The following is a 26,680-nucleotide window of genomic DNA, read 5'->3' on the forward strand; positions in this document are numbered from 1 at the left end:
CAATACCTATTGAGGTGAAAAAATATCAATTCCTCAAGGAACTATAGGTAGCATTGAAAAGATGCCATCTCAGCTGGATTGCAAAAGCTGTAATTTATTATGTAACAACTATCAAAAAAGCATAAGGTTAATCATAACTTTCAGAATCACATACTGAAGGCATGTATTGTGGGTGGGTGCATAGCCGGCCTTAGGCATAGGCCAACTAGGTGGCTGCCTAGGGCGCTGCTCTAACAGGGGTGCTTTTCCAGTATTAATTTGGTGTAGGTAGACCAGGATGGGGGCACCAGGTAGTGTGGTGGGGGGAGCCATAGAGCCCTTTTGCCTAGGGCGCCAGTTGACCTAAGGCCTGGTGGGTGTATGTGTTTTTGTGTGTGTGTGTGTGTGTGTGTGTGTGTGTGTGTGTGTGTGTGTGTGTGTGTGTGTGTGTGTGTGTGTTTGTGTGTCTGTTTGTGTGCACATACATGCAAGTACCTGTGCAAAACATTCTAGTAGCATGCACATAATGAGTACACATGTTTTGTGATAAATTAGGCTGTGTGCAGTAAAACTTGCTTGTGCAAATCATAATCTGGCATGTTAGCTTGCAAGCACTGTGTAACGACAATGTTAACTTCAGAAAAAGTTTTCTTGAGTCTTTGCTATTATACTTGTAGCCAAAGAGCAAATTATTCACATGTAGAGCAGTAAACAGGTAATTTATTTATTGATTGATTGATTGACATTTGCACTGAAAAGGTGTGATTTCTAGGTTCCATGATTTAACTTGGACCCGTAAGATGGAGATCATGCTGCTGATTGACAGGAATGTAAAAATAAATATAATTCCTAATATATGGGTATAAACAGCGGTATTGTTAACATGAAAAAACATAACAACATAGGTAACATCTTTCCTACTGCAGTTATTGTAACATACATGAATTTGTAGAGTTGAACTTATTCCCACTCACTTCTCATGGCTCAAATGTGATTTTTTTGCATCATCAATCATTTTTAATACTGCTCCCCATACCTCTCAGCCTCTTAGAGCAAGAAATCTGGACATAGCCATAAATAATAGGGACACAAAGGCCCACAAATAGGAGCAATTTTTAAATATTGTTCTTGCAAACATAGCAAGTTGATAGAATAACATGTTTTCCATTAACATGCATTTTCTGAAGGGTATAAATTCTGAAAATCAAATGCCTGCCATTATTTTCTGACTTCAATTCTCAATGCTTTGCCAATGATTTGTCAGAAAACCAAAATTTTATGAGGAACAGACCAAAAATATGAGGCAAAAATCTGGACATTATGAGAAAATATGTACAGTTGAGAGGTATGTCCCATATTCCTACTTCTTTTTTACTGGTTTGTTTTAACTTTTTATTTTTTTACTTACAGGATTCCCACTGCATTTGTACATTTTTTATATGTCAGATCAAAAGTTATACCTTGCAAACAATCCAGTGATAGCTGTTTATATTTCTCTAGAGACCGCAAGACAGGGGTTGGGGGGAGAGGATAATCTCTTTTTCCATCAGTCCTATATTTCATCATATTCCCCCAGCAGACCTTTTTCTAGCTTTCATTTCTTTCAGTTTTATTCAACAGGTCAGTCGATTAAACTTAAATGTCCCTTTTTATGTCATGATCTAGTTATCATTTGCTTCTGATATACGTATGCCTTCAAATGAATATGTGCTGCCGTCAGGCTAATTCAGAAAGGTGAAGCAGAAATAATGCTCCAGCAACAGGAATAAAGCCATGACATCTCTTTTAGATAACACTTGTAAGCACCTTAACTTTATTCTGAACAGATTAACATGTGATATTTATAACACAAGTAACCTGTGTGTTTATAGAGGTGTTTCTTAAAATTATATGCAGACTATTTGCTATACTCTACTATTTGCAGCTTTTACAGTATTTTGCTGAGATTCCCATTATGCTTTAGACCAGGCCATGGTAAAGAAACAAGCCTATTTAATCTCAGCAAATGTCAACATTTGTGACTAAATCAAGGATTGATTAACAATGTATTATTCCAAACCCCCACTATTCTACTCACCTCTCACACCCAAGTAACAAATAAGCTGTAGGGGTTTCACCAAGGGGCAAGGTAGCTAAATGGTCAGTGAGGGCACAGAACAAAAGTAGAAAAATGGGGGAACTATCAGCATTTTTTAACTCAGCTGGTGAAGTATGGCTTAACCCACAGTTCTACTCAATGGTTTTCCAGAAATTTGGAAATAAGAACATAAACAGTCAATTATTCTGTGATTTTCTGTCAGTTTCTCAAAGCACTATGTTGGGGCCTCTTTTTAGACCCCGTTCTTCAATGCTTTTATCAGCATCACATTCAGACATTGCAGTGATGCTAATTTAATATATGTGATGCTGGTGTTTGGACTTCAAAAAGAATTTTGATACCATTCAAAAAGACCTAAATGTCTCTGACCTCCATCTAAATTCTACAGAGACCAAAGCCACATTATTCACTGCTAATATTTCAGCTGTTAAGGACCATATTTTCTTTTCTAGTACATCTCTTGACAACACAACAGTTGTGGTTGCAGCCAACACCGTTAACATGCAGGGATAAAGCTCTGACTATGACTCAGTATGTGACCTGAATTTGATTAGTGGTTCAGGCACCTACTGGGGCCAGCATGGACAGCAGAATGATGAGGCTTAGCCTGCTTGTACCTCATTAAAGAAGAGGTTGTTTGAGGACATTCTCCACAAGTACACCTTCAGTGGAGACTGGGAATCACAGGGGGGGTGCAGTCTACTAGACTGGCAATGATACTTTATTCTGCCACATGAAGAGACATAACGGACCCTGCAAAAGTTTCATTATACACCAAACCTTTGGATGTCAACAGGCATGTGCAAGGATGGTAGGGCATACTTCTCAACTGTACAGATTTTCACAGAATGTCCAAATTTTTGCTCATATTTTTGGTCTGCTCTTTTCTGGCAAATCACTGGCAAATCATTGAGGATTGAAGTCAGAAAATAATGGCAGTCATTTGAGTTATAGACTTCATACTCTTCAGAAAATTCATGCTAATACAAAATATGTTATTCTATCAAGTGTCTATGTTTGTAAGAGCAATATTTAAAAATTTTCCCTATTTTGGGGCCTTTGTTCCCCCAATTTATATGGCATTGTCCACATTTCTTGGTTGTAGAGGTTGGGAGGTATGATGGTAGGGCTTAATTAAAATGAAGCCTTTGCAACATGCAGATGATTGTACCTGGTCCCAGTTCACTTAACTGTTACCATAGGGAATAAATGGGTTGATTCACTCTTGTCCAGGAGAATAAACATGCCAGTAGAGCAGCTAGGAAGCCAAAGCACAAAACACCCTAATGCCTGCCTGGATGACAGCCCTTCTGGATGGCTTTAAACGTTATGCTTGGAATACCAAGTAGAAGAGAATGAAAAGGCACAAATCATACTGACAGTGTCTCAGTGGTCAGAAGACAAGGGTTCAAGAATGTATTTGTGTAACTGAGACTTGTAGATTCTACAGAAAGATCAGGCTGCAAACATCTTACTGTCCTGTTATATCATATTGTGGAACATGGCACAAACAGTAAACATCCTACTGCTCTATGATGTTGCACCATGCTCTATAATATATGGCAGAGCAGTACGATGTCTGTAGTCTGTGCCATACTCTACAATATGATATGTCAAAGCAGTAAGATGTCTGCAGTCTGCACCGTGCTCCATAATATATGGCAGAGCAGTAAGATGTCTGTAGTCTGTGGCTAGCTACACAATATGATATGACATTGCAGTAAGATGTCTGCAATGTACACCATGCTCCTCAATCTGATATGATAGTGTAGTAAGACATCTGCTGTCTGCACCATGCTTCACAATATGATAAGAAAGTGCAGTAAGATGTCTGTAGTCTGCGCCATGTTCCACAATATGATATGACAAAGCACTAAGATGTCTGCAGTTTGCAAAGTGCTCCACAGTATGATGTGACAGAGCAGTAAGATGTCTGCTGTCTGCACCATACTCTACAATATCATATGACAGAGCAGTAAGATGTTGTAGTCTGTGTCACACTATGCAATATAATATGACAGAGTAGTAAGATGTCTGCAATCTGTTGCCATGCTCCACAATATTATATGACAGAGTAGTAAGTCTCTACTGCGGTGTTGGTGCCGCGGTAGCATTGTCGCCTCACAGTAAGACGTTGTCCGGTTCGATTCTCAGCTAGACCGTCTTCTGCATGGAGACATGCGTGAATGGCCGTACCTTCATTGAAGGTTGTGCATCAGGGCTGGCAACTCGGCACGTAAAAATCCACTGCCAATCATTAGCGGACCGGAGTTCTGCTGTGGCGACCCCTAACTGGAAAAAGCTGAAAGACACAAACAAACAAAGAGTAGTAAGACATCTGCTGTCTGTCCCATGCTCCACAATATAAGAAAGAGCAGTAAGATGTCTACAGTCTGCGTCATGTTCCACAATATGGTGTGACAGAACAGTAACATGTCTGCTGTCTGTGCCATGTTCTACAATATGATAAAAAAGAGCAATAAGATGTCTGCAGTCTGTGCTCCACAATATAATAAGACAGAGGTAGCATTGGCATTCTGCTGCAATGTACTGTCTGTCAGCAGTAGCACCAGCAGATGAAGAAAATGACAGAGATCAGAAGCAGGATGAGGTAAGGTCAATAAGAGACCCTTGGCTCTGAATGGTGCAATACTCTGCATTGATAGAATGACAGCCAGTAACTGGTTAACAATTTGGACCATGATGCATATGAAGTCAAACAGTTAACATGATATATGCAGTGCTTTGGTCAGTATTTGCTGGTTAATGTATGATCTGGTTTAACTATGTGTCAGAAAATAGGTCAGTGTCACATGAGGTAAAGGGTAGAGTGGGTCACAGTTGTCATCATTGATGCAACATACCAGGGGAGACAGTAACATTGTAACACAAACCTGTCAACACCCTCTGGTTAGGGGAAAAAGGGAAGAAAGTGTGAGTGCAGGTTAGTAGTGCATAGGGTCAGAAGATACAATGTCACATGAATGGCAACAAGAAATGTGTGGGAGGCATGTGTGACTTGGGCAGGATGCAGGGGGTGGAATCACTGGGAGTGTAAATCAAGTCAAGGCACACATCCTTCTGTGATGTGGCTAGGGAACCACTGCATGTTTGTCCTCTGCTGTTGAATCACCACTGAAAAGAGTTAGTCATCAAGGACTCATTTGGCAAGATGGTGTTCTGCTTCATTATCTTGGCCAGCTTTACCTTAGCTGGTGAGAATATGAAGTCCATGACTTCATTTGGCAGTGATGGTGTGCTGGTTTAAATGATCATATTTCTATTTAACCAATTTTAAAACTTTGTACACCTAAATTATAAACATAAATAAAAGGTAGATTTCAAACATGGATCTTTTTAAAAATGTAATAGATACATATAACATATAGTTCTTTTTTGCAGAATGTGCATTACTTGTATTAAGTGTGTAGGCGTTACTTTAAGGGACTGATTGGTTGTTTAATATTTGTTTTAACTGAGTTAATTGGTACATTATATAAGGGGCTGATGCACATGATGTATTTATTCTGAAGAAGTCCTGGTTTTATAGGTTCATAGGATCATACTAAGCTATTGGCCCAGGGGCCCTTATAAGCCTAGCCAAGAATTTCGCACATGTTCCCACAAAGTCAGCAGTGACACAGGTGGGATCCCAGAGGTGTATTTTCTGTTTCCCATCCAGCCAGCCTGGTTCATCGTAAAGAGGGATAGAGAGGTACTCTGCTTAGCATGGAGAGGAAGTCTATTCCACAGATGGGGGAGTCTCTGGAACACAAATCTATCCCACCAACAAGTTCTCTTAATGTCACAGACCAGGTTTAGGCCTTATGTGCGGGTTGCCCAAGTGGATTTTGATTTATGGATAGGCAGCAACTCCATCAAGGCTGGGTCTGAGATAGCTTTGTATGCCAGATACAGGACACCTCTGAGCAGTCTGTACAAGACTGAGTGGAGAGACAGGGCTTTTAGCATATCTGTATAGGACAGGTGTTTCAGACCCAGGATTTTGCTGATCAGGAACCTCTGTGGTCTCTCCAGCTGCTGTATGTGCTTGGCAAGGTGCATGCTGAAGCGGGCACTGTACTCGATAATGGATCTGATAAGGAAGGAGTACAGGGATGTTATGACCTCCTTGTTCCTGGTTGAAATACCCTTACTTATGAGATGGCCCATGTAGAAAGCCTTCCATACAACGTAGGCAATGTGGTGGTCAAAAGTCAGGTTGCTATCAACTTGGGTGCCCAGGTGTCTCACGACTGTTTGCATGCTTAGTACATTGTTATTAATGTGATAATTAGTGGGGATGCCATTTTCCCCAAAGGAGATAATGATGCATTTTTTGCATTCAGTTTGAGGCCATGCTCCTGGCACCAATCATTAGTTTGAGTAAGGCCCTCTTGGAGGATGTTCACATCACTAAGGGAATTTAAGACAGTGCCCAGCTTGCAGTCATCTGCAAACTTGGTCAGCCACAGACCACTGGTTTTAGCTGACACCTCAGAAAAGTATATCCCAAACAGTAGAGGCCCCAAGACTGATCCCTGGGGTACACCACTCATTACAGGTCTACTACTAGAGGTGGCTTCCCCTATTTTGACTGAGTGGGTTCTGTCAGTGAGCCAGTTAGCTACCCATCTGGTAACATATGAGTTGATGCCTAGCCAGGAGAGTTTATCTATTATGCCTGTGTGGGGAATTGTGTCAAAGGCTTTGGCTAGGTAAATAAGGTGGTACATGTGTTCCACACTGGAGGCCAACCCGTCACTGGTTAGATCAGACCATAAACTAATCACTCTGGATGTCCACACCCCACCACCACCCCCAACTAAGGAAACCACAGTAAAAAACTTTTCTAAAGCAAACTTCATCTTACTTAAGACAGAGGTGGTAAGTTTCACAGCCCCCACACTAAAGGATAACGCTGCCCAAGATGCAGAAACCTTTACAAATGCACTCTATGAGCACCTACAAGGATGCATGGATCATGATGCCATCCCTAGCAAAATCAAGACTCACTCCTCTAAGAGAAGGAAACCAGTTTGGTGGACCCCTGCAGTAAACAGGCTATACAATAGAAGGAGGAAACTAGTTCCGAAAAAAAGCAAATCCCAAGAAGGAAAGACATCCCTGATCAGTATCAGTAAGAAACTGAGGTCCCTCATGAAATCATCCAAGGCTAACTTCGAAAGAAAAATAGCCAAGGATTCAAAAGATAACCACAAAGCCTTCTTTAGCTATGTTAAGAATCTAAGTGGCAACTCGCAGATATGCACTAAACTAGTGCAAAATAGCACAAAATATACTGAACCTACTGATAATGCCAACATCCTGGCAGATAGAGTCAGCGCAAACTTCAACCCCCCTCTCACTTCCAAAAGGGCTCGCAACAATACCGGAAAAGTGTAGTGTCCCAAAAATCACAGACGCACAGGTGAAAACAACCCTTTCAAAAGCCAAAAACACAGCATCAATGGGACCAGATGGTGTCCCAGGCTGCGTCTTGCACGAACTACAGAATGAACTAACCCCCTCACCTAAACACGCTGTTCAACCTCAGCCTCTCCACAGGCTACGTGCCCATAGAATGGAGCACAGCAACGTTTATTCCTCTCCACAACAGAGGGGCCACAACTGACCCTGGTAACTATTGCCCCATAAGCCTGACTAGTCTGGTCTGCAAGGCTATGGAGCGTATCATCATGGAACTCATTAACAAAGACATTGGGAACCTCCAAACACATGCCTCGACCCAGTTTGGCTTTGTTAAGGGCAGATCATGCCTACTAAACCTGGTTGACTTCTTCAAGACAGTCACCAAGGCCATAGATGAGGGAAAGGTGGTTCACACAGCCTACCTTGACCTCGCCAAGGCTTTCGACACCATTCCCCATTTGGGTATTACAGAAAAACTCACCAGCCTGAACATAAACCCCTATGTCACGAGATGGGTTGCCAACTGGCTTATAGACAGAACTCACATGGTAAGAATAGATGGCTCCAGGTCTGACTCTAAACCAGTCACAAGTGGTGTCCCGCAAGGCTCAGTCCTGGGACCCCTACTGTTTGGCATATACTTCTCAGAAGTACAGGCAACCACAGGAGGACTATGGCTAATCAAGTCAGCTGATGACTGCAAACTGGGAGCCATAATTGACTCTCCGGCTGACACGGACATCCTCCAAAAGGGCCTTACTGAGACGGACACCTGGTGTCAAAGTCATGGCTGCAAGCTAAATGCCAAAAAATGCATAGTCATCCCATTTGGGAAAAACAAAACACCCATGAATTACCACATAGGTGGCAGCCCCCTTAATACAGAAGAGGTAATAAGAGATCAGGGGACCCAGGTAGATAGTAATCTCTCCTTTGACAATCATATTGCCAAAGTAGTTAGGAAATCCTACTATGTGGCCCATCTAATTACTAAAGGGTTCGCATCTAGAAATAAAGAGGTTATAGTGCCCCTCTACTCGTCACTCATTAGACCCATCATAGAGTACAATATCCCATTTGGGATGTACCTCACAAGACACTTCCAACAGCTGGAAAGACCACAAAAGTACCTCACCAAGAGGATTACTGGTCTCAAACATATGTCCTATGCAGCCCAATTGAAAAAACTCCAGCTGTACTCAGTGGCATATCGCTTACTCAGAGGTGATCTCTCCCTGACTTACAAAGCCATGTCCAACTCAGAAGTGATGGACATGCTCCACCTAAAGAAATCCAAGTCACTGCGAGCCACGCGCTCTAGTGAGCTAAACCTCACTACAACAATAAATAGAACATGCTGGAGGGATAGATTCCTATCACAGACACTCCCCATGCTTTGGAACAAAATTCCAAATTACATCAGGCAGACTCCCTCACTAACACTCTTCAAGAGAAACCTTGACAAGTGGATGGGTAACAGAAAATACACCCCTGGGATCACTTCATTGGCTCTGCTTGACAGAGGATCAGTTAATTAATCAATGGGGTGGCAAACGCCTACACACTCTGGCTAGGCTTATAAATGCCCTCGGGCAGATAGCTTAGTACCTACCTGTGAATCTATGAACCTATAAAGGTAGTCAGTGTGCACCATCTTCCCCTCGCCCATGGCTTTGGTGACTGTTTCAAAGAAGTTGACCAAGTTTAATAGGTATGATCTCCCTTTGAAAAACCAAACTGTGTGGGGTCAAGCGTTTGGAGGTTGCCAATGTCCTTGTTTATAAGGTCCATGATAATGTGTTCCATGGCCTTGAAGATCAGGCTAGTTAGGCTGATGAGCCTATAATTGCCTGGGTCAGTGGATGGTCCACCTTTGTGTAGAGGATGACAGTGGTTGTTATCCATTCAGCTTTGATGAAGCCAGTGCTCAGGCTTTTTTTGAATAGGGTGCCTAATGGAGCTGAGAGCTCATGCCTCAGTTCATGTAGGATGCAGCCAGGGATATTGTCAGGTACCATGGAAACTGTATTTTTTGGCCTTTGAGAGGGCATTAAAGACCTGCTTCCTGGTGATGAGGGGGGCAGGTGCTGGGGATGTCCTGGTTTACTGATGGGGGGACAAGGGGGTGAAGTTTTCATTGAACCTGTCTGCCAGCAGGTTGGCTATATCTACTGTGTTTGTGTATGTGGTGTTCTTGACCACAAGTTCAGAGCAGATCGGGGTGTTACCTTTGAGATTTTGGACGTATGTGAAGAAGGCTTGTGATTGTCCTTAGTGGATGGGATGAAAGCACTTAATGTATAAAAACAGTCTCTTCATTTGCAGTATACTTTGAGCACTTGGTCATGGCTTATTGCTCTTTGATACCACATTATCACCAGGTCTGGTTTATTTGTTTATTTTGGTAACTTTGGGCCAGTACTGTTTTTTGGTTTCTAAGAATACTGACAACCAAAATAGTGATGCCTAGAGAATCTTCTTATCATGAATGACTATGAACTGTTTAATTCCACTTTCTTATGACAGCCTTATTGTGTGCTCACACTCCCACAGGGGGTATAAGTGGTAAAAGAATGCACATACGCCATGCAACTGAGTAGGCGGTACTAGTATGAAACAGTACCTATAGCCTTGCATACTTGTGTGAGTTTCTGCCATTTTGAAGTACCATGTGATGTCTAGCTGGTAGTATTTACAGACACAGCATTCCTGCTTGATGTATGAAGGAGATGAAAATATTTCTTTATCTCCTTCATACCTCTTTCAGGCAGCAGCTTCTGGATCTACAGGAAGATACCTTCAAAAGTGTGGGTACGTGGCATGACCTGGACAGCAGGTATACAGTAGTCTGAAAACAAATTACAACATCGTGATGATGACCTGGAGCAACGCTTTCCTGAAAGTCTGCAGGAGTGGGAAGTTGAAGTGTAAACAGAGTACCCAGAGATATATTGCAAGTGTGATTTTTTTCATCTTCAGGATAAATACAGTACTGTCAAAGAGATATTAATAATGTCTGCACTCTTATTTTGCAGCTTGACAAGAGATACATCTCAAAAGGATGGTGTATCAGAGGAGGCAGGAATGGCTGTAGTATCATCGTTATCTGCAGTGTGTTACATTGTATCATTATCTGCAGTGTGTTACATTGTATCATTGTTATCTGCAGTGTGTTACATTGTATCATTATCTGCAGTGTTTTACATTGACACACACACACACACACACACACACACACACACACACACACATATATATATATATATATATATATATATATATATATATATATATATATATATATATATAAAACACTTTTCCATTGTGTCTCCACTCTACAAACAAACTTGATGAGAAAGGAAAATCAGCAGACTCAGACACCCTCATCTTGCCATCTCCCTCTGTTGTAGCTTATAGTGGTTGTGCTGATTATGGGAATGTGGCAGCTCGCTATGGATTGGTGAAAACCTTTCTTAAGTTGACAACAATGCCATACCACTTATTAACCAACCACAGCTGCTGCAAATAATTGAGGCTACGGTATATCATTCAGCAGAATATCAGGCTTACTAATGTCTTGGCCTCACAGAAGCTACCTGCTGCAAATTACAGATTCTCTGGATTTGTACACACTGATGACTAGACCACCAGAGAGTAAGGCATTGCCTGACTGTGATTATGTGTAGGCAGCTCGCTAAACTACCATGATAACACTCCCCCTCCAGCTAGCTCCCTACCTAAATTAACTAGTGTAATACTTCTAGCCTGTCTTTACTCATACCTCACGCAAGGTCTAACGCTGACCTCCACTATTGTCATTCCTTCCTTGTGTGTGTACAAAACCACCACGTTTGACTGTATTGTTTTTCACATAATCTTTGGTTGCACCTATACACTGCTCTATACCATCTTTCCATACTCCTTTTTCCTTATATAATATCCCCTTTTTCCATTTTCTTTTCATATAAATAAAAGGGTCTCTATTTCCCCCAAATGTACCCATACTCTCCACTCCCCACTTACCATTGTCACATGTGTCACTCAAGTGTTTCCCTTTGCTTTTTCTTCTTCCCTTTCATACTGTCTTGTACACCCTTTTTTCCCCACTATAGTAGTGATAATAATGGTCTTGTCATTTTGGCCACTTCTTGGGCAATTCTCCTACACTGCACTTCATGGGAACACTGTATTTTGCACAGCTTAATGGTATGAAGTGTCAAACACTGGCACAAGCCATTGCTTGGGTTGTACATAACCTAGCCTTGCATAGTTGCAGCAGTTTAATGGTCCCCTATCCAATCTGTCCTTCCTTTCACTATATACTATGCTGTTTCACTTTCTACCTTCTTACACAGTCTCTTGCTTCATCACTTAAGAATGTTTTATATGTACCAACGTAATTCTTCCACCTCTTTCTTAACCTTCATAATCCTGCATGCTATTCTCTTTTTGTTTCCCTTTGTCTCGACAACCTATCCTGCCATTTAATAATAAATTCAGGCCAATGTACTGCACCTTGTTCCTAACTACATCCCATTTTCTGCTGATCAATACACTCAGCTATTTCTGTCTTTCTTTTGCTTTCGCTTTTGATACTGTTTGTAAACAGAAAATACTGACTGTAAATAAATGTTTGCTACATTCCTTACCCTCCTGTTTTCACATCATTCCCCAGTTTGTGTCATACAGTTTAATCTCCCTGATGTACGGTTTTGTACTTTCTCATTGCCTTCTCCTACATATATTCTTAATGCTTTATAAATAGCTATGTTGTATGTTCTTACAGCTTTGTAAATAATCATGATATTTTTCTGTTCACATTTCTAGTGAGATTTTTTATTCTCTAATGCCCTTTAAATACCGTTTTGTACTCTCACCTATGTACAATGTGCAGCTTTTCTCACTAGGTATTCATTGAAAAGGAGCATTTTTGACCCAGCCAAACCAACCCAGTAAACAAATGCAAATAATAAAATAAAAATTAGTAAGAAAGCACACTACTGATACTATGGTATGATCAGCATGTTCTCACTGCTGTGCTTTGCTACTTACAGTGAAATCTGCACAGTTAGTTAAAGTTGCCCTGATTTATCACTCCTGCTGATATCAGAGCTGAGTATAGGTGAGTGTTTTTAAGCACTAGAACCTGCATATTCATGTATAATGTGTATTTCTCATGATGAGCACTGTAGCTGTCATGCACAGGACTTGTGTAGCTGTGCACAGCATCTCCATGAATCCTAACCATAAGTATTTATTTTACTTATTTTATTTATTTATTTTATTTTATTTGACATTTGTTTACCAGGATAGTTGGCCTGGGTATGTGCCCATTTTTAGCAGAGGCCCAGGGACAAAAGCTTCAGACATAGATCTCATTTCAGATTATAATACATTATGAATGTACATTTGTAACAGTAAATATAAAATTACATTTGAAACATGAATACATAGAGTCAAATATTTCGAAAAGTACAGATAAGCTGGGTACGCAGAGTCAAACATTGACATAATTGAGAGACAACATGGTAGGTGAGATAGAATGAAATAAGTTGTTGACATTAGATTCTATGATTGCTTTGGGGGTGTTTAGTTTCAGATATACTAGTGAAGATAAACATGATGCCTAAGTATTGTGAGAAGAATACACTGAAGCAATAACATTTTGCTACGTAAAATTTGGTTAAGTATATGTTAGAGTCAGATGGAGGTTATGGTATACAGTTTTAATCAAACTATAAAGCACTGGGGTGAGTTTTTATGTTGATGTATTAAAGTTTAAGGAGAGTTAGGAGAATTATGAAGAAACTAGACTGTTTATAGAGACATTAAGGGAGATTTGATAGAAACATTTTCATGGGTAAGGGGTTGAAAGTAGATTTGAGCTTTGAGTAGGACAATAGAGGGTTATCATGGTGTAGAGCAGGAGCAGAGCCATTCCCTTTTTAGGTATTCTTTTAGGCAAAGTTTGAAAGATTGGTAAGAAGTAACTATTCTTATGGAAGCAGGGAGGGAATTCCAAGCTTTGGTGACAGAAAAGGAGTAAAGTTGATTTGTTTGGTCTATAGATAATAAGTTGCTTTTGGTCATTAGATCGCAGAGGGTTACTGGATGAGCATTTTTGTAGGGCTGCATTTAGAGCAGTTTGCATATCAGGATAGTTACTAATCTTCTATGCAGTGAGTAATTGAGTATATTTTAGGTAGTTGGGTAGCTCTAGCCAGTTAAGGGGTTTTAGTGCAGAACAATGATGGGTATGGTATTGAGCACTGGTAGCAAATTGGGCAGCTTTATTAAAACATTGTTCGATTTTTTCAACGTGATTTTTTTGGAGATTTGTGAGAATGGAGGCAACATAGAAGAGAGGAGGAAGACTAAGTTTTCGCTAGTGTGATTCTAGAGATGGGAGTGAGGAAGTTTCTAGCTCTGTAGAGTAGACTCATTTTTGATGTGTGTGTGTGTGTGTGTGTGTGTGTGTGTGTGTGTGTGTGTGTGTGTGTGTGTGTGTGTGTGTGTGTGTGTGTGTGTGTGTGTGTGTGTTTATGGTATTTTGCATGTGCTAATCAAATCTAAGACTGTCATCTATTATCATTCCTAGTAGATTAGTTTGAGAGGTTAGTTCAGTATTGCTGCTGCTGAGGAAACATATTTTGAAGTTTTATTTTTTCCATGGGACTTTGATGTGGGGGGAAAAATAGCAGTTTGACTTTTTTGGGATTAAGCATAAGTTGATAGTTTTGCAATTATTTTTCTGTGACAATGAAGAACTCTTGAGTGATTTGCTGTAGGTGAATTGGATCATTTGATGAGTATATAAGTGTTGAATCATCTGCATATTGTATAATGGAGGCATGTTGTGTGCTTGTATGGAGTGAGTTGGTAACTATGTTAAACAGTAAGGGTCCAAGGATTGAGCCTTGTGGGACAACTGCATTTACAATGAGAAAGAGGGATAGAATGTATTGCAATTTTAATGACTGGAATCTGTCTTTGAGAAAGCCCTGAAACCAATTTAATGTAATAACTGTACGGCCTAATGATGACATTTCTATTAGAAGTTTTGTATGGCTAACGGTATCAAAGGCTTTTGACAAATCAAGGAATAATGTAGATACAAATGTGTCACTCTCCCTGGCTTTATTTACTGTTTCCATGAATGAGAGTAGAGCTGTATTAGTGCTATGAAAAAAATGTTGGGTTGAGGGTAACATTTGTTTCTGTGTAGGATATTCTAAAAATTTATTATGGACACATTTTCCAGTAATTTTGAAAGTGGGGATAGTACTGCCAGTTGAATTACCCCCTTTTTGGAGGGGAATGATGTGTAACTTTTTCCAGAGATTAAGAACATATGATTCTTCTATAGACCTTTTTATGAGGATGGAAATGAGCTAGGCTATGCTACTAGCTACTATTTTTAGAAACTGACTAGGTAAATTATCTACTGAGGCAGAGTAAACTTTTACCTACTTCAGCAGATGTTTGATAATGGTTGTAGGTACTATTTGAAGGTTGAATGTAGAAATAGCTTTGTATTGTTAGATTGAGTCAAGCTGAGTTTAATTAAAACCCTTTGCAATGGATGCAGCTATCTATAAGATAATTATTAAATTGTGTTGCAAAATCCATTGTAGTACTATTTGGAGATGGACTGGGATTATATTTTTGCCCAGGTTGTAATATTTTGTTGATTGTTAACCAGATTTTCTTGGGAACTGTTTTACAGCTATTCTGGGAATTATTATAGTACATTTTTGTCCATGGTTATTTGTTTTTTTTAAACTGGTTGCATTGTATTTTATATTGTTGGCAGATTTGAGACATTTTGTTTTTCTGCCAGTTTCTCCAGACTTTTTATCTGCTCTGCATTAATTTTCTATTAGTCTTCGTTAACTAGGGTTCATTAATTACCTTTACTCCCTTATTCCTTGTGGGGTGCTATTTTATTAAGAATATTGAGGAATATTGTATTAAATGCCATTATCGCTTTGTCAATGGGTGTTGATTTTAGTATGTTCCAGTTGAATGATGACAGCATTGTAATGAATATGTCTGAGTTAAATTTATTTAGGTTACCTATGGCTTTTACCGCTTGTTGTTTAGGGATATTTTTTGCAAATCATTTAGTACATGTCTAGCAGTGGTCACAAAGAGAGTAAGGTAAGGTACCTACCTGATTCATGAAATTTATTGGTGTTAGATATGAGAACCCAGTCCAGTAAAGAACTTGATTATTTAGCAAAATAGGTTGGATCCTGTATGAGCTGTTTAAAGCGAAATACTTTGATACTAGATTTGGGGGTAGTAGATGTACGTTCAGGCTAGTTTATATTTATATCTCTTTAGTATTATTGTTTCATAAGGAATATTACTTTAGTTTTAGTATACGATTTCTTCTAATACATTGATATTGTCACCTGGGGGACTCTATAGTGAGATTATACATATTTGCGTTTGTTTATTTAGTTTTAGGAGTTTGATAATAAGTTCAGTTTTGTAAATTGTGGTATAGGAGCATTACATGCTATTAGGTTGTAGTGATTTGGGAACATTAATGCAATACCACCACCTTTTCTTTTATTACAGTAGTTTCATATTATATTATAACCAAATGGTAGGATTTCAATATCACTGATATTAAGTGTTAGCCATGTTTCAGTTATGGCCAGGATATTGTCTTTATGGCAGGCAATCAAAACATGTAGCTCAGTAACTTTGTTAATTATATTTCTGGCATTTATGGTAAAAAAAAAAGTAATTGGTTAGTGAACAGTGGGGGTTGTGTGGTTTGGGTGGTATGATTTTTTCTGTTGTATTATCTGAGTGGTGGTTAGCAGGTTCAGGATTAGGAAGAATATCTCCATCTAAAAGGATTGATTTGATATTGTGTAACAATTGTATATACCTGCTTGTGGTTGATTTGCTGAGGGGTATGATTTTTGTTGTTTTGGGGGTGTACCAAATAGTTTAGTTTTGTAATAGAAGTATGGAGTGTCCTGGAAGAGACTACCTACTATTCTTGGGGTGTTTATAGGAGTTTTGGGGTTTAAGTCTAAAAACTTAGTTGGTTAGATGATGTTTGTAATTGTGAGAGTGTGGAAATAGGTTAGAAAGGTGAGGCTAAGAAGACTACCTAAAGTAAGACTAGATAGAAGCATTATCAGTTAGTGAGGTGTTGGACTTTTAGACTGTTAGCTAATTGAGGTGATTACAAATACATTTTATAATGGAATTAGGCTTCTAATGTGGGATGACCAATTATATTGGACGTTAGAGACAATATAATCTTGATAGTAGAGTTAGGGAGATAATTGTCATTTAAGTATGATAATGTTTGGTTAGCTAGTTGAGGTAGCATGTGGGGTGGGTGGGAAATGGGGGTAGGGTAGTGAATTGTAGCCCTAGTGTACTGAGGGCTGAATGAAGTGGGCCACACTTACCTATCAGAGTTTTTGCTTAAAAAACTATCTGAGATACAGCCTCTGACAAAGTAAGAGATAGTAATAGAGGCTGTTGTTTTAGCTGTATAAGTTTATTTTGCTAATGTCTAGGAGTTATACCTTAGTCAGATTAGGGGAAGATATTCACGTTTGAATTTTGAGCAGGGGTACAATCAGAGTGTAGAGAAGTATCACTATCTGCATTAAATTACTGCTAGTATAAGTTCAGACTGGTTGCTGCAACTTGTACTACAAGTTGTGGCTTTGCAGGACAGTTGTGTTTTCTTTATTTTTTTAATAAACCTTCTGGTCTAGGGTATATTCCTCAGTAACACACGGTCTAGATAGAATGGCATTGGGGGTATGGGGATTCAAGTTAAAGACTGAATTCTGCTCTTCAGAGGTAATTTATCTGCAAATAATGTATCACACTCTCAAACAAATTATGCACTGTATCAATGACTTTTCATATTGACTGCATGGGTTACATCTTCAGTGTCTTCCCTGCATTAGTGCTTAATAGGTTTATGCTTTCAATTGCTTCTCTGGTTACATGCTATAAATATACTGAAATACCTTCCTTTGTATAATCATATTTTAATGATTGTTCTTTATGTGAATGCATACATATCATAGGTGTTCAGGTGTGTATTTCATGGAGTGTCTCTGTCTTGTTTGAATGTCCTGGATATCAAATACACACACACACACACACACACACACACACACATATATATATATATATATATATATATATATATATATATATATATATATATATATATATATATACTACAAATTTGTCTTTAACTCAAATTGGTATCTGTTACTGCATAAACTGGCAGAAAGACATCATATTTCAATGTCATCACTGCATTTTAGCAATAAAGGACAACTTTATATGGTTTAAATCCTGGATGGACTCTAAGCTAAAGGTTAAAGCCCTTTACCAAACTATGCATTTCGTGCCTTTATACTGCAGTATAAATGGTTACTGCTTTTTTGTTTTTTCTGTTTGTGATTGCTGTTAGATTGCTGTCTTTTGAAGTTTAAATCTGAAAAAAGTCTAGTAATTGGTATAAAATACCCCAGTAGAATTTTTAAGGGATGCCACTGCCCATAGGAATTTTACATGAGGCTATATTTTCAGTCATCTCTAAACTTTCACTTCATACAATAGCAAGTTCACTTCCTCCTGAAATACCATTTGTAATTTTCAGAATTCCATTCTAGTGAGGTTTAGCCCTTACTTACAAGTTAAAAATACACTAAAAGCCTCCACAGTATCACCCTAAGACATCCTCAGACTGCTATTACTCAAGAACACTCATATATTAATATCTTGTACACTCAGATTGTGATTCAACAATCCCAGCATTACATTCTGACAGTATCTAGTGCATGTTTTAAGGGTGTTTTCTTCCTGACAGATATATTATGAGCTAATTTAATTCTAATCTGCACCTATCAGTAAGGTTAGAGATCCACATTTTCCATCTTGTCATTCTTGATAGCATTATTTTACAGGGATTTAAGAATATTTACCTTATTTTGCTCACAGGTCCATCATGGTTGTGTTTCATCTCTCTGTATATTACATAGATTGGCAAGGCATTTTCAGACAGTCCTGTGCATTGTACCATATACCATGTAACCCAGAGTCCATAATCTCAGGCAGACACTTTATAATGCTTTTTTTTCTATTCATTTCCTATTTATGCATAGCATTTAAACATTGGAGAGAAGTGTGTAACCCCCCCCCCCATATTGTGTGGATAATCGAGACATTTCTTCCAAATTTGTACTGAGATATGGGCATGTAAGAAATGGTGACAACAGCAATGCTGGCACTGTTTGCTCTGGGAATTTGGGAGCCAGCAGAACCTCTGAAACCAAAATGTAGTTCACATTGTTTCTTCTGGCATCTGTGATGACTGCAATTAGAAAAAAAACTCTCTTTGAAGAACTTGACATCCTTCAGACATCAAATTATATAGAGCGGTAGCACCTAGAAGTTCTTCTCTGTCTCTGTGATGAGTTTCTATTCATTATCCGGGCTACAGAAGGCTCTAAGGTAAGGTTGGCTCCTCCTATAATAATGTTAGAACAGTATTTTCTCTAACTCGCATGTCATTCATCTAAGTTCTTAAAAAAGAAGGGGAAATTGATGTTGGGGACCTAGCAAAGCATGAAAGTCAGACTTTAAGGTTACATATTCTTCTTTCTCTTGGCAACCCAGTATGCCATTCAAGGCAGTGTCTTAAGACATAAACTAGATCCCTCCATCTTAGAGGAGAGCAGGGATCTGTGGTTCTATCATTCCAGCCCTATCGTAAGAGTAACAACTTACTGTGACTTTATTTTCTTGAAGCAAGGTACTGGATCCCCCTTTGGCCTAAGCAATAACAGTACTTCTGTATTTGTATGGTCCCCATTCCTTGCATCCCAACAGACTAGTTTAATAATTTTAACTATAGGTCAGTTGAGAAATGATGTACCAGATAGTCCTGTGAAGACACTCTACTAACCACTTTTATCATCTATAATGTGCATGTCCAGACTTGGGTCCTTTTTGTTTAGTTGTCAAGTGTAGACACAAGTCCTTAACAAGCATAGCTAGGCTACCATAAAATCCATTAAGGAGCAGCTGTGAGTATATAAGCAGGCAAGACATTTTACAAGGCTTTTTCTCAAAACCACCAGCTTGAAATTAATCCCATCAAGAGGAAGACTTGATGTAAATATCCATTTTCTGATTTCATTTATTGTAGTCATATGTCCTCATTTATTGTATCCATGTAACAAATCATCTCAGTATTACATCTGTAGTAGCGTCTGATGAGAAATAAAAGCCATAATCTTACTAAGCATGTTGATAACAGTATGAAATTCAATACAGTTTAACTATAAATAACATTCTCCTTGGTAAACTCAGGAAAAGAGATTCCCTCAATTACTTGGCATCATCTGTATATTTCCTTATACAGAACGCATGTAGTATATGCCCATTTGTCTTCATCAAAATGTGTCAGGTTCTCTTCTTCCCTAAACAGAATCTTAGAAATGATAGGCTCAGTAATTATGCAATTTAAATTAAATTATGATTTTTTTTTAACACAGTTCATAGGTGGTTACTAGGCATGCTGTCCAGTGAAACATTGAGGAGCCTTGCCAGTTCATGAACTGCCATACAGCACTATCTGGTTAAGTGACTTGGTCAGAGTTATACAGTAGACAAATTATAGTGTCTAAGGGAATGAAACTCTAGGGTACGGGAAGCAATCTGCTAATAGCTCAAAAACCTTGTGTGATAAATGCCAGCTTAGACTATGGTTAGATTACTTCAATGGCCAGACAGATGAGTATATTTCTTAAGTATCTAACAGTATCAGATGCTGTTTAAAGGAAAAGTTCTCTTAAAGTTGTTGATGTCACAGACCATACAGAAGTAAACAACCCTGTACTCTAAGTACCATAGTTGTGCAATGTGTCATTATAATAGCTCGGCTAAAGGACAAACTTAGTTTCTGTAGCACAGTAATATACATTTACAACAGCCACCCACAGGAGCATCAGTCATTTACAGTTACTCTATTCAAAGATGTGAAATACTCAGGCCAGCAAGAATTTCTTCCCTGCACCCATGTGAGACGGCCTGCAAAAGAAATGCAGACCTTACAAAAATGAACTCAAATTAAATCAGTCTCTCTTTCTTAGGTCTACACAAAGCTGCTAGGTATCTCAGAGGAGTGGAACAGTAAATCAAACAGCATCAGAAGATAACTTTAGTGAATGACAGAAAAATCAAACTAAAAACAAAAGTTGGTATTAATGTGACTTGAATCCCCCCAAAACCCATTACATTCTGACACATGAGAACTAAGAGATTCTAACAACATTAACAAATTAACACAAGAAAAGAAACCCGTAGAAAAGAAAAAACAAATTATAGCTCAACAAGTCTGCAAATTAAATTACAATTGCAGAGTTCATGTAATCAAAATTTCATGAAGTTGTACAAGTTATATACATCATTCCTTGATTTTCAGAAGTAAACCACCCTTGGTCACTGTTCTTTATTCAAAGCTCTACTTGGCATTCTGCACATGAAGAATATATTTCTTCAAAATGTTACACTTGACTAAAATAATAAAATGGAAAACGTTTATAGATCACTTACCTGAATAAATGATTTTGTATTAATTCGGAGAACAGCTGTGTCATTTAGGATTTCATGGACATGCCATAAGATGGACAGAACATTTATTTCAGATGGTAAAAATGCCTTTTCAACTTGTATGTTCGGATGGCAGTTCAGCACAATAGTTCAAATATTTTAAACAGGAAATTAAATGCATGTCAGCAAAAGAAATTTTTAATGTTCTGTAAATATTTTTCTCTTATCTGGATGCAGAATCCATTTCTTTGTCTAATCAGTTTTACATCAAACCACACTGAACTGTTTGCATAATACTGATCCAGACTGCGAGATACACTTTTGTCCAAAAAAACTTTGTGAACAGTTATATCTGATCCCAGGCAGATCATGGAGATTGTAAAATGTTATAAATTGAAGGAAACTTTTGGTCAGAAGTGGTCCACCCTGCATTGTGTATTGCAGGCTAGACATAGATTACATGGTTTTCCTGCTGCTCGCATTTTCTTTGGCAGCCCTTACTATGTGCTGTTGGGAGCTGCCATACTTTTCCCATATTACTGTCTCTTCCTGTCTGGCATGGGTCCAGGGTACTATTTTTGCTTTGCTCCATCTATTATAGAATTTTGGAATTCATGTAAACAGCTGGACAGTCTTTCTCTTGCCTTTTTCAAGAGTCATGTAACCCATATTTCTAATTTAGTATTCCTTGAACAATTGCTTACTGGCAATTTGCTTTGAATTAAACATTATAAATGCACTGACCAGAACAATCAAAGGTCAAAGAGAGGTGCTGCATGTTACTGCAGAAAACAAATAGTGTCTAGAACAAACTAGAGCAGGAGTGGGGTATGTTTAGTGTTTCATAATTGTACAGGTATGTATCACTGTGATAATTACTTGCATGTTTTGTGTCTCCACCTGTCACCAAACACACGGTCACCATATTATTCAAAGATCTTTAAGAAAAAGCGGATCATTAAAGTTTAGTTATAATGATTCTGTTTTAATACCATTTTACGTAATTACGTTTTTAACAAGACAATGCTAAATTCTCAACACCGAAAGATGATACAGGGTAACATAGTGCTGGGCATGATATAGTGTACTGTTTAGCACTGACTGATGCTATAATAAATGTGGTTATTTACTAGTAGATAACCCATAGTATCATTTAAAACTAGTAGAGGATACAGGGCATCACTTAGTAAAGAAAAATGGAAAATTATATACAGGGCAGGATTTAGTTCTGTGAATGGTACAAGGTACTATCGTGCATTGTAAAATGGTACTCAGTGGTATTTAGTACTGAGAGATGATATGGGGTAACATTCAGTACTGAGGGACGATTCAGAGTAACATGTAGTTATAGGAGAAGATACAGGGTCATATTTATTTATGTGAGATTACACACAGTACCCTTTAGTACTAGGGGATGATATATGGCAACATATAGTTATTGGAGATTATACATGGAAACAATAGGGTAACATTCAGTACTGAGGGACGATACAGGGTAACATGTAGTTATAGGAGAAGATACAGGGTCATATTTATTTATGTGAGATTACACACAGTACCCTTTAGTACTAGGGGATGATATATGGCAACATATAGTCATTGGAGATTATACATGGCAACAACAGGGTGGCATTCAGATCTGAAAGATGATACAAGGTAACATGAGAGATTGCACAAGGTGCCATTTGTTACTAGAAGGTGCTACTGGATTATATTTGTTTATGAGAGATTACACATGCTGTTTATACTGGTAATGGACTACATTAGCAAACAGGTTGGAGGGGACAGATCAACAAAGTTGCTGTATGCAGATGATGTGGCATTACAGGCAGGCTCTGAGTAAGAACTTCAGCAAAGGATAGGGGAATGGAATTCAAAACTGAAGGGAAATGGGATGAAACTAAGCACAGATAAGACAGTAGTAATGGCAACAAATTGGGGAAATCAGAAGAAGATGAGAACTGAGATCGAAGGGAAGATAGTGGAACAGGTTAATATCGTAAAGTATCAGAGGGGTGGTAGAGAAGAAGGAAAGTCTGAATGAAGAGGTCAAAGCTAGAATCAGAGACAACTGGCATAGAGCGTCAGGTGCAGTGTATGACAAAAGAATGTTAAAGAAGCTGAAAAGTAAAGTGTACAAAACAGTGGTGCAACCAGTACTACTGTATGGTACAAAAACCTGAGCAGTAAAGACACAGCAGGTAAGGAAGCCAGAGGTGATGGAAATGAAGTGCCTGAGAAGGGTGGTAGAATGCACACTGTGGGACAGACAATGAAATGATGACATAAGAGCTGAAGCCAAATTAGCTCCAATTGCAGAAAAGATCAAAGAGAACAGATTACTGTAGTTCAGGCACATGTGCAGAAAAGCAGAAGACAATCTGGCACAGAAGATTTTTGACAGGCAGGAAGAAGGCAAGAGAAAATGAGGGCATCTAGCAAAAAGGTGGATGGATTGTATGAGAAAAGATCTGTGACAGTCAGGCATGAGTGCTGAAGAAGGTAGGAGTGTAGTATTTAATCGACAGAAAAATGGTGACAGTTAACACAGCACCCAGACCTCATGTGGAAAATGGGAAAAAAGGAAGTTGGTGATGATGATAATGAGATTATGCAGGTATCATTTAGTACTTTGAAATAATGTAAAGTACCAATACAGCATGCAGTATAACATTAATTGAACATACAGGGCACTGGCAGATGAGGCATGATGTAATTTCAGCACAGGGATATAATACCATTTAGCACACTGTGAGATGCTAGAGCGAGCCATTTATGTAGGAGGTTATATAAACTTCCATTTGCACTAGGAGATGCTACAGTGTTACATTTAGTATACATTGTACTTCACCACAAATAGATGATTTGTGGGATTATTTAGCACTGTGAAACAGTGTCGGTACGATTCAGCACTGGTTGATTGCAGAGGCTATGTTGTAACAGTAGTACATGGCACAGCACACCATTTAGCAGATAGAGTACCATTTAATATTGTCAGATAATGCACAGTACAGTTAGTATAAGAGTAGATACAGGCTTTCATTTTGCTGTGGGACCTGATATATAGTAATATTTAGCATATATGGCACTGTTCAATACTATGAAATGATACATCATTCAGCACTGAGCGATGATATGAAGTACCATAGGATAAATGTAGATATGGGCGAGTGTACATGGTGCCATTTAGCACTAAGAGGTGATGTAGGGTGTCAGTACAAGATACCATTTATAACTGGAAAAACATACAGATGACAATGGAGCACTGAAAGATAAGACATGATACTGGGAGGATAATTAAGGATGTTTTTTGTACTGGAAAGTGACAGAGTTACTATTTAATGTTGGGAAATACTACATGGTGCAGTTTACCACTAGGAATTAGCACAGGAAAATCTGCTTTATAGCAGAACCATGTACTCAACACCCAGAGAAGTGTTGTGGTCCAGGTACTACCATTTGCATTACAGCAGAGATCTGGACAATTACATAGTGTCCACTACTCCAGAGCTCTTCCCCTTCCACATATAGTTATTGACAGCTTAACTTTAAAGATCTATCTGAAGTGTCCAGTTTTCCATGAAACATCACCATTGCTCTGTAAGAACCAGGATATTCACTAGCTTTCTTGTGGTTCCAGCAGGGGCAGCCCGTGCTATTGGACTGTCGGACTGCAGCCCCCCCCCCCAGCTGTAAAAAATAAAGAAATGAAAAGAAAATTAAAGAAAAAAAAATTAAAAATTTGCGGACTTTCGCGCATGCGCACTAGTACGGACTGCTGCTGAGACAGTCTGGAGCATGCACAGACTGTTTCAGCAGCAGTCCGGACTGGGAAACATGTATGAGCAAGATCCCAGAAGTCTATGCAGTTGTAACTGTAATAGACTGTCCTGGAAGCTTGCTGGGAAACTCATCAGAGTCAGACTGCAACATCAGCAGTCTGGATTTATGTGGACGGGCGAGAAGATCTCGCGATGGATTTATGTGGACGTGAAGATCTCACAATGTGGGACAGGCATGGGGTTATGGCACAAAGGGACTGGTTTGCAGCTATAGCTATGGATTTAGAGTTTATGTGTGATATGGAACAGGTTTGCAGCTACGAGATTGGGGATTTGGAGCTACGAGATCTACTACAGGTGTGTGTGTGTGTGTGTGTGTGTGTGTGTGTGTGTGTGTGTGTGTGTGTGTGTGTGTGTGTGTGTGTGTGTGTGTGTGTGTGTGTGTGTGTGTGTGTGTGTATAAATGCCCCAGTTGCTATATACTGGTGGCTAGACTCATGGTGGTGTGGTAGGGAATACCTCAGGCTTGAGCCCTGTACTTTGTATGCAGGTGTTAAAGACCAGAATTCCCTACCCACCACCATTTGTAAAACAATTGCAGATTTTTGCCTCAAATTTGATCTAATCTCTTCCTCATAATATCTGTGCTTTCCAAATGTTGCAATGCTTGATATTTTATGGTGCAGTGGTAGTACTGTTGCCTCACAACTGCGGTTCTCAGGTTTGATTCTTGACTGGGGTCCCTTCTTTGTGGCGGTCTGCATCTTCTCCCTGTGTTTGTGTGGGTTTGCTTTTGTGTCCTCCCATTTACAAAGACATGTCTGCATTATTTCTTCCTGGGCCTCTGCTGAAAATTGTTTTTTTTTGTTCCAAGTCAGACTGTCCTGATTAACAAATGTTAAATAAAATTGACAGGCATTTGAATTTCAGACTTCAGGTTTCTGAATGTTTAATTCCTTACATATTTGATGGTGCAGTGGTAGCATTGTTGCCTCACAGCCATAGGTTTTCTGGTTTGATTCTTGGCTGGGGTGCCTTCTGTGTGAAGTCTGCATCTTATCCCTGTGTTTGTGTGGATTTGCTCTGGTGTCCTGCCATTTTACAAAGACATGTGTCTGCAGTATTTCTCCCTAGGCCTCTGCTGAAAATTGTTTTTGTTCCATCAGAAGTAAAACTGACAGGCATTTGAATTTCAGACTTCATATTCTTCAGAAAATACATAGTAACACAACCATAGTTTATAAGATAAATATTTGAAATTTGTCCTTATTTTTGGGACTGTATTACCCCATTATTGGCTTTGTCCAGGTTTTTTGTGCTAAGAGGTTGACAGCTATGGTGAGAACTGAATTAATTAAATGATAGCCATTTAAGTTTCAGTCTTCCGCTCTTTCACAAAGCAGCAGATTTGGCGTAGTGGTATGTTGCTCTGACTGTTTTGCACAGGGACCTTGGCAGTAAAATGTATGGTGGTAACACAGCATTTTTCTTTCACAAAGCAGGTGATTTGGCATAGTGGTATGTTGCTCTGACTCTTTTGCACAGGGACCTTGGCAGTAAAATGTATGGTGGCAACACAGCATTTTATTCTAGCAACTTTCCAAGATTATACAAGCAATGTTTAATGTGTCCCTGGTTTTTGGGCTTTTGACCCCAATAAATTTGGCTTTTTCCAGATTTCTTGTGCTGTGAAGTTGAGATGCAGTTGAGTATTGAGTAGATTTTACAAGGAGCTGAGAGCTGCAGGGGAAGAGAAGTTTAGTGCTGCTTA

General features: G+C 39.0%; 1 protein-coding gene across 1 annotated transcript in view; it reads right to left on the reverse strand.

Moving 5' to 3' along the window:
* LOC122811760 (activin receptor type-1-like) overlaps positions 1 to 21,388 on the reverse strand; it is a 393,690-nt gene extending 372,302 nt beyond the window's left edge. Inside the window, exon 1 of the mRNA XM_044083816.1 lies at positions 21,131 to 21,388. The gene's annotated coding sequence lies outside the window, so the exon portion shown is untranslated. The remainder of the gene's footprint in view (positions 1 to 21,130) is intronic.
* Positions 21,389 to 26,680: the final 5,292 nt, after the last annotated feature.

This window comes from Protopterus annectens, chromosome 9.part0 (assembly GCF_019279795.1).
Source record: "Protopterus annectens isolate FY-2018-M chromosome 9.part0, PAN1.0, whole genome shotgun sequence".
Classification (NCBI taxonomy): Eukaryota; Metazoa; Chordata; order Ceratodontiformes; family Protopteridae; genus Protopterus; species Protopterus annectens.